This window comes from Eurosta solidaginis, chromosome 5 (assembly GCF_040869045.1).
Source record: "Eurosta solidaginis isolate ZX-2024a chromosome 5, ASM4086904v1, whole genome shotgun sequence".
Taxonomy (NCBI): domain Eukaryota; kingdom Metazoa; phylum Arthropoda; class Insecta; order Diptera; family Tephritidae; genus Eurosta; species Eurosta solidaginis.
The window spans coordinates 133014495-133024643 of record NC_090323.1 but is presented as its reverse complement, the minus strand read 5'-3'; the positions used below and the strand labels follow the sequence as shown (position 1 = coordinate 133024643).

Here is a 10149-nt window from a genome sequence, read left to right as displayed (position 1 = left end):
ATATACCTATGTATCATGCATAATAAGCATATACACATCGTCCCGTTTATTCGTTAACCTCGTATCTACAAGTGAGACATTTTCGGTAAAGCGAACACGGTTGTCACACCATGTTTTCATTTGGGATCAAAATTCATCGAAAAAACGACCAAATGTTTGTTTAATTTTATTAGTATAAAATACAAAATTTTTGGATGTTTCCATATAAAATTTTACTAAACATAGTGAAGACTTTCTTTAATTCAAGCTGAAGAAACAAATATATGTGCATGCAACCAAAAATGGTACTATATTTTGACATAGGATAAGTCTTTGTCTTACACCAACCAAACGTTGTGAACCTACTTTTGGTCACAAAGCTCTTAGTTCTAGCATTATGTTGTTGATTGCAATGAAATAAAATGTATAGTGCAGTTAGGTTTTAGTAAGAAACGGTTCAAAATTTGCGTTCTGGTGTTACTGAACTATGTATGTGGAAAACTCAGTAAATCATAAATGAAACTAAGCCATTTTGTTAGTGCTATTTTTATAGATGCCTACTTATTCCCTTAACGTTTAAGTTTCTTATCAGAGCCTAGATTCAGTAAGTGTGAGTTTTGATCCCAGGCCTCAGGGGATCTGCTAGCACCTACGGGAGTAATTTTATACAAAACATTTCTTCAGAAATCAAATCTATTTTGCATTTGCTTCCTTCTGTCTTCGAGTTAGAATATTTCTCTTGCCAAGATACTTGGTTTTCAATTACCTTGCGTGGCTTAACACCACAATAGTCCTGGAATTCCTTGAACTCATTGAGCTGGCTGAGAAATATTTAAATATCAACGTGCCAATCGAGAAGTAATCCATAGCATTTCTTTGTATAAGTTTTGAATGTGTTAGGCTCACGGCAGAGTGCTCGCTATAAGCTATGCTAGGCGAGAATCAATTTTTATTTTCATATTGTAACGAATTTGCTGTAATTCCTCTTATTTGCAACCTTCTACTAACGTTCGTATAGCTAAACTGTTGAATAAATAACTCCACTTTTCAATAATGCAAAATGGCCTTTATTAAAGTACTTCACGATAACGTACTTCACAATAACGCTACTATTGCTCGCCAGGTGGCTTCTTAAATCAAACTGATTGTCGCGCCTCTGTTGCTGCCTTTTATACTCTGCGATTTCCTCGTTGCATCTTCTAGGCGCTTCCAGAATTTACTTAGTTACTGCTATAAAATAATAACTACAGATGCACGTGTATAGCTTCTCATATGCGCGTGTATTTGTGAGCGACACTTCAACAATTATAATTGCATACTTTTCGAGATAAGATATCTGCATGTGTTTGTGCGTCTCTTCTCCGCTGCGTGCACGTACATATGTGTAGACATACTGATTGATCTATTGATGTGCATACAAGTCACTGCTTAGCATCGCTTAGAGATGACAGTACCCCTTAGTGATGCTAATATTCGTAACACTGCCCTCCACCTAAGTCTGATCATCCCGATCAGACAAATCCCTCGATCTAACCGCTGCTAGCCTCTCCTAATGAACCACCCTTCTATTTCGTGGTTTCCCCATTGTTTGTATGCGGTAGATGACATCACTGATCCTCTTCACAACTATGTATGGGCCTTCCCAACTGCACCGATATTTGGATGGAACACCTATCCGCCGGTGAGGGTTGTATAGCAGTACCAAATCTCCCTCAAATAAACCTTCCGAATTAAAGTTCTTGTCATGCCAGTGTTTCATCTTACTACTCATTACCCTGGGCCGTTCCCTCACACTCTGTTCTTTGGCCAATGAAGAACTACTTCGTAGAGCTTGATCTTGACGGATTGACTTTGTATCATCAGTATCGTCTTGACGTTTCAAAACAGTAGTGCACGCTGGCTTGAAACCACCCTTGCATTCTTTCTGCAAAATTCGTTCCTTCGTTTTTGTGCGTCCATTTGTTTTTGTCAATGCCAGTGTTTCTCTCGCAGGTACTTTTGATTTCGCTTTATTTGGCCCATTCGATCCATCAACCTTTGCCTTTGACTCTCGTGGTCTTTGTCGAGTCTTCTCCACCAGTACTCGATTACTACTAAACCCTTTCGCCAAACTGAAGTTAAGTGGTATATCCTGGTTCGTATAACGCACAATCCTTCTCTGCATGTCGATCCTGATGTCATGGTCAACTAAGAAGTCCACTCCCAATATGACTTCATCAATAATCTCCGCTACAACGAATTTGTGTAGAACCATGACCTTTCCAATTAAGACTTCACATACCACTTCTCCCTGGACTTGGTTACACTCGCCAGTAATCGTACGCAATCTTGCTCCAGGTAATGGCTTTACTCTCCTGTTGACCAAGTCAGATCGAATCAAGGAACGAGATGCGCCCGTATCGACAGTCAGTACACGTTCTTTGCCATCCACATTTCCTCTGACGTTAAGACTACTCGATTTTTTTCCAATTTGCGAGACAGAAATCACAGGACATTCAGCAGCTGGAGCTATCGATTTTTACATCTAGCACGTTGTTGCTCATCTCCTCCCGCTTTGCGTTTACGGCCACCCAAGTTGGAACTACCAGGACCGGTGTTGCAATGAAGTGCAATGTGACTTGGGTTACCGCAGTTAAACCCTTCATTTTTCTGTTGTAACCCCTTCAGTGCTTCCAAAAATGTGTCTACACAGTCTTGCCTTTCTACATTCAAGCGATGAGCTTTGTACGCTGGCTTACTCAAAAGTGAGGCTGTTTCCTGAGTCAGTGCGTGCGATACCGTTTCAGCAAATGTTAGTTTTGGATTCGCATATGTAGCTCGTTTAGCTTCCACATGTCGTATGCCATTTATGAAGCTCTGGATTTTTACCCTCTCGGTGTATTCCACGGGTGCGTCCGCATTTGCTAGATGGGCCAGTCTTTCGACATCCGACGCAAACTCCTGCAAAGTCGCATTCGCTTTTTGGTAGTGATTTTGTAACTCAATTTGATATATCTGTTTCCTATGCTCCATAAATGTTCCTTTCGTACTCTGGAGTAGTCTGTAAGATTTCAGCTGCAGGCTCTTTCAATGCCACGAATAGTGCAGCAACTTTATCTTCAGCATTCCAGTTGTTCACTGCTGATGTCTTCTCAAATTGAAACTTAAAGACCTGGAAAGGAACAGATCCGTCAAAAGATGGAGTTTTTACCTTCGGATTGCTTGCTGAAAAAGCCGGGCGATTTATTTGTAATTGCTAAATACGACCTTTTAAATTATCGATTTGTGCCTGAAATTGTTCGATTTTTGCATCCTGCGATTCAAGTTTTGATGATACCCTTGCTTCCTGTGCCCCCAGCTGCGAGGATATGCATATAAGTTTTCTGTTCTTCCAGTTGAGTTTCCATCTTTGATGTTACTGTCGACGTATGTGCAGGTATTTCCGCTATATCACGTTCAAGTCTGTGCTTGTAACTGCCTGCGATGTTTAGTTTTTCTCTTAAATTTTTGTTGTTGTCTCGACCCCATCAGGATGAAAAACATCATCTTCCACATGCCGAGGGGCAGTGATGTTTTCTCGGCGGTGTCAATTTGTGAATGTGATAGTTTGCACAGTTCTTCGAATCAATCCAGCTTAACTCTAACGGAATATATTTACAGGCAAATGGGGATGTATACACGTACATATATGTGCTATAATATGAGCAAAAAGAGAGGATCCGAATATTTAAGTGAGAATTCATGACTATGTATACATATGTAAGAAATATAAATGATCCAAAGTTGCATTTGTATAAAGATAAATTAGGGTACACCCCATTAGTATGAAATAAAATTGTAAATTATACTGCGGTAGCAATAACAGTAATAATATCGCATAGCACAGCATATAAATGCGTGTTAGAGTGTAAGCAGTCTCTGAAGAGAATCGGGACAGGGAGAATCATTCATCTATATTGGGTCCCAGGGCATATGGGAATAGATGGCAATGAAAAAGCGGACGACCACCCCAGCGGGTTAGGGGATCAGAATATACCCGCGGTAGGTATGCCTGTCGTAAGAGGCGAGTAAAATACCAGATTCAAGGGGGTGTGTAGCGCAACACTTCAGGTTGCTAGCACAATATATAGCTTCTCCAAACCCAATTGTCAACCTCACCTCTCCGCGGCGAATCCTCTTTCACTAACAGACGAGGCTCTGGGAACTCCAAGCTCCTCATGGAACTTGGGGGTGGGGAGGGAGGGAATGGACTGAAGGTTTAATGTGGCCACATAAATCGTTCCCGAGATGGTCGAACTAGCACCTTAATGGTACCGGAACCGTATCCGGCAAAGGACCATCACATCGATAACACTCCCCAAAGCCTTCGGAGAGCAACCTTATCGCTACAACAACAACAACAACAATAACAAAAAGCGGACGAACTAGCTAAAAAGAGCGCATCCCTTGAAGCTTGCTCCGTAGACGTCCTAATTAGACTGGGCGAGATTAAGCGACGGCGAGAGGTGCACATGATAGAACAAGCGGGAAAGGCGTGGGTTCAATCACGGGGGCTGTAAAGTGTCGAAGATTATGTGTAGGTCTTACTCTCAGAGAAAAATCGCATTTTAAAATCAAAAATAAAATTTTTGTTCTTCCCATGCACGTTTTAAACGAGGCAATTCTCGTTTTAAAAATGAAAATTAAAAAAAAAACCAAAACATCTTTAAATTGAAAATGGAATTTTTAAAATAAAAATGCATTTTGCATTTTAAAATGTTTTATATTTGATTTAAAAATGCTGCATTTTCAATTTCAATATGCTCTATTTATTTTAAAAATGTCTTGAGCTTACAACTTTCCATACTTAAATCAAAAATGAAAACTTTGCTTCAAACATAAACATTTTCATTTTAAACATGCTCATAGTTAACATGTGCAAAAAGAAGCAGTTGGTTGAGTTCATTATTGTTGTCTGCTGTCAATTCTAATAATAATATTTAATATTTTGTCAAAGATAAATAAAATCAAAGATAAATGGCAAAAATCATTCAACTTGCGACAGAATTACATAAGGGAAATGACCAACATTGATTTTCTCCAAGCGTGACCCAAGTATTCTGACTCGCGGGCTCCTGAATTGGTAAGAATTGCATTACATATTTGGTGCACAGATTCTAAAAATACATTTATACATTACAGATAAAACTTGACTTTAAGATCATGTACCCTGACAATGAAGATTGTTTGTATTCGAAATGGGAAATGTTTACCAACGAAATTCAACGATTTTATGAAACTAATCTCCATAACGATTCCTGCAAACAGCTCTTTTCTATTGGCAAAGCTTCAACGAACAAAGGTAAATAAAAACAAGTAAGGAAGGCTAAGTTCGGGTGTAACCGAACATTACATACTCAGTTGAGAGCTATGGAGACAAAATAAGGAAAATCACCATGTAGGAAAACGAACCTAGGGTAACCCTGGAATGTGGTTGTATGACATGTGTATCAAATGGAAGGTATTAAAGAGTATTTTAAGAGAGAGTAGGCCATAGTTCTATGGATGGACGCCATTTAGGGATATCGCCATAAAGGTGGACCAGGGCTGACTCTAGAATGTGTTTGTTCGATATGGGTATCAAATGAAAGGTGTTACTGAGCATTTTAAGAGGGAGTGTGCATTATGTCTATAGGTGGACCCCTTTTCGAGATATCGCCATTAGGGTGGACCAGGGGTGACTCTAGAATGTTTTGTACGATATGGGTATCAAACGAAAGGTGTTACTGAGCATTTTAAGAGGGAGTGTGCATTATGTCTATAGGTGGACGCCTCTTCGAGATATCGCCATTAGGGTGGGCAGGGGTGACTCTAGAATGTGTTTGTACGATATGGGTATCAAATGAAAGGTGGTAATGAGTATTTTAAAAGGGAGTATTTCTTAGTTCTATAGGTGGACGCCTTTTCGAGATATCGCCATAAAGGTGGACCAAGGGTGACTCTAGAATGTTTGTACGATATGGGTATCAAACGAAAGGTGTTACTGAACATTTTAAGAGGGAGTGGGCATTAGGTCTATAGGTGGGCGCCTTTTCGAGATATCGCCATTAGGGTGAGCCAGGGTGACTCTAGAATGTGTTTGTACGATATGGATATGAAATTAAAGGTATTAATGAGGGTTTTAAAAGCGAGTGGCCCTTAGATGTATATATGAAGGCGTGTTCGCGATATCGACCAAAATGTGGACCAGGTGATCCAGAAAATCATCTGTCGGGTACTGCTAATTTATTTATATACGTAATACCACGAACAGTATTCGTGCCATGAGTCCGAGGGCTTTTGATTTCGCCCTGCAGAACTTTTTCATTTTCTTCTACTTAATATGGTAGGTGTCACACCCATTTTACAAAGTTTTTTCCAAAGTTATATTTTGCGTAAATAAGCCAATCCAATTACCATGTTTCATCCCTTTTTTCGTATTTGGTATAGAATTATGGCATTTTTTTCATTTTTCGTAATTTTCGATATCGATAAAGTGGGCGTGGTTATGGTCGGATTTCGGCCATTTTTTATACCGAGATAAAGTGAGTTCAGATAAGTACGTGGACAAAGTTTAGTAAAGATATATCGGTTTTTGCTCAAGTTATTGTGTTAACGGCCGAGCGGAAGGCCAGACGGTGGACTGTGTATAAAAACTGGACGTGGCTTCCACCGATTTCGCACATATTCACAAAAAACAGTTACCGTCATAGAATCTATGCCCCTACCAAATTTAAGAAGGATTGGTAAATTTTTATTCGACTTATGGCATTAAAAGTATTCTAGACAAACTAAATGAAAATGGGCGGAGCCACGCCCATTTTGAAATTTTCTTTTATTTTTGTATTTTGCTGCATCATATGATTACTGGAGTTGAATTTTGACTTAATTTACTTATATACAGTAAAGATATTAAATTTTTTGTTAAAATTTGAATTAAAAAAAAAAATTTTTAAAAAGTGGGCGTGTTCTTCATCCAATTTTGCTAATTTTTATTTAGCACATATATAGTAATAGTAGTAACGTTTCTGCCAAATTTCATCACGATATCTTCAACGACGGCCAAATTACAGCTTGTAAAACTTTTAAATTACCTTCTTGTAAAAGTGGGCGGTTTCACGCCCATTGTCCAAAATCTTACTAATTTTCTATTCTGCGTCATAACGTCAACCCATCTACCAAGCTTCATCGCTTTATCTGCCTTTGGCAATGAATTATCGCATTTTTTCGGTTTTTCGAAATTTTCGATATCGAAAAAATGGGCGTGATTATAGTCCGATATCGTTCGTTTTAAATAGCGATCTGAGATGAGTGCATAGGAATCCACATACCAAATTTTATCAAGATACCTCAAAATTTACTCAAGTTATCGTGTTAACGGACAGACGGACGGACGGACATGGCTCAATCAAATTTTTTTTCGATACTGATGATTTTGATATATGGAAATCTATATCTATCTCGATTCCTCTATACCTGTACAACCAACCGTTATCCAATCAAAGTTAATATACTCTGTGAGCTCTGCTCAACTGAGTATAATGAAGGCTAACAAACCAACAACAGAAAACTACTAAATCAATCTATTTTCATTAAATTTTTAGAGATACGCAAGACTACATTCTGACAATGCTGCTAAGTGGAGTTATTCGTCCTTCGTCAAGGTTTCAAAGTTCCTGCGGAAAGCTAAGGAAAAAAGCTACAATAGCAGACTCGCAAGAAATCTTTGTTTTGAGATTAACTTCAATCGACGACTACGAAAGAAAAATTAATAAGTTGATAAGTATGTACTACTCTGTAGGAATGACAATACAGGCTTTCATAATTGTCGAGGGAATAGATGAGGGTAATATAAGTAGATTTTTTATATACTTTGATAAAACATTGTATAAATTTCAATCCTTTCTTGAGTGCTTAGATATCTGCTTCAAAATGTTTCAAACTCTTTTTCTAAAATATCCCCAGGAACGCGAAAATTCTTGGGTTTTTTTTGCAAATTTTTTTTTTAACGAATTTATAAAGAAGATGTAATACTTTTAACCGTAAAAATGTAATACTTTTAACTTTAATACATTATAAAGGAACTTATTATAAAATCAATTATTATCTACATATGTTCTGCTAGTAATCTTGAATTGTTTAAAATTAATTCATTATTGCATCAAAATTATAATATATATGTTATATGCTATCGTCCGACTCCATAGCGTGTCGTAGCCGTGCTTGAAGTTCGTTCTTATTGCCGGTTGTATTCAATCCACGGCCTTCCAACTCCTTTTTCAGTTGCTGGATCCTTAATTCACTTAGCTTCGCCATGTCCTTGTTGTGCTCTGGAAATCTGGAATTTATTCAACAATTCCTCTTCCGACACCAATTGTAACGAATTTACGGGAATTCCTCTTATTTGCAACCTTCTACTAACGTTCGTATCGCTAAACTGTTGAATAAATAACTCCACTTTTCAATAATGCAAAATGGCCTTTATTAAAGAACTTCACAATAACTTACTTCACAATTACACTACTATTGCTCGCCAGGTGACTTCTTAAATCAAACTGATTGTCGTGCCCCTACTGTTGCTGCCTTTTATACTCTGCGATTTCCTCGTTGCATCTGCTAGGCGCTTCCAGAATTTACTTAGTTACTGCTATAAAATTATAACTACAGATGCATGTGTATAGCTTCTCATATGCGCGTGTATTTGTGACCGACACTTCCACAATTATAATTGCATACTTTTGGGAGCATCTCATATAAGATATCTGCATGTGTTTGTGCGTCTCTTCTGCGCTGCGTGTACGTACATATGTGTAGACATAATGATTGATCTATTGATGTGCTTACAAGTCACTGCTTAGTATGCTTAGAGATGACAGTACCCCTTAGTGTTGCTAATATTCGTAACAATATATTTTACATAGTGTTGTATAGCCGATCGAAATATCTAGCCGTTATTAATATTATTATAAAACAAGAGTTTTTTTGATTAGTCGGTTATTTCATCAATAATTAATGACAATGTGTTTGCAAACACTTTTCTTTTTAATGCCTAGCATAAATTACATATATCCTAGGTGAAATGTTATTGTTCCGGCACATTTTATTGACTGAGCAATTTTTTTGGTTAGAGTTCCATTGAAGTAAATTTAAAATTATATGGGGGCTAACGAAAGTGTGGCGAATTTTTGGGCAATATTGTGAATTTTTACCTAAGTGAAAAGAAAGAAAAGTACCAATCGTGGCTACTGCCTAAAAAGGACCAAAATGGAAGAAAAGGGACCAGCAGACCAAATGGGGTTGGAAGGGACTATTTTTGGTCCAAATGGACCCAAGTGGCAACAGTGAAAGCGAAGAAAACTACCTTTCAAATTTCTCCACAGACACTGGTGAGTTTTTCGGTGATGACAGCGTTACCACTTTGGCCAGAGTCGCGGATAAAAGAACTGGTTACGATATTCGGTTACATAATGTTCTGGGTACTATTTTACCGGTAACGCTCAGAATCGGGGCGTTAGTCACAACTTGTTGGCACCATTTTCAAATGTTTGGAAAGCCGTTATTGACTACAGCAAAGAAATTACATACATAGGTTAACAGTGTGCAACAGCTTTTTGAAGTATCAGTGCTATCCATGCCTCCTACACCTCTTCAATTTACAGCATCTCTCTTGCTTCCAACGCTTCCATATATTCGTTTAAGTAAATCGTATTGAAGCGCCATTTATATCTCCCATATTTGTAATATAGATTTTTTCCTTATCGTTTTCTCCATTAAGTTAACACTCTTCCTTCCGTATTACTTAGTTAATATTTTTCCAATGGGCTATGTATTTACTTCATTGATGTCCTTAAGCAGGCAGATACACATTTTATTTCCAATTATGGAAGTTTGTTGTGGCGTCACCAAACGCTTTTGCAGACGCTTGATTCACCAAATCCGGTTGTCTTCATTGACGATGCGTCAATATATTTTTTTTCGTAGTTCGGAGCGTATTCACCACAGTTATGCTGCTAAACTGAATTAATGTGTTGTCCATCAAAACAAACCAAAAAAAAAAAAGATCGAGGCTGAATTTTATATGAAGTTTTTACCAACTATCTGTGATCTTAACATTAACCCTTAGTGATACGATGCAATTAAATATTTATAAAAAAAACGTTGGCATTATTGGTC

The 10149-nt window shown here is 37.9% G+C and overlaps 1 long non-coding RNA gene across 1 annotated transcript; it reads left to right on the top strand.

The window, feature by feature from the left end:
• Positions 1-4952: 4952 nt before the first annotated feature.
• Positions 4953-7976, top strand: LOC137251896 (uncharacterized). Its single transcript, XR_010953386.1, has 3 exons — positions 4953-5080; positions 5140-5299; positions 7581-7976. It is a non-coding gene; the product is annotated as an uncharacterized lncRNA (long non-coding RNA).
• The last annotated feature ends 2173 nt before the right edge of the window (positions 7977-10149 follow it).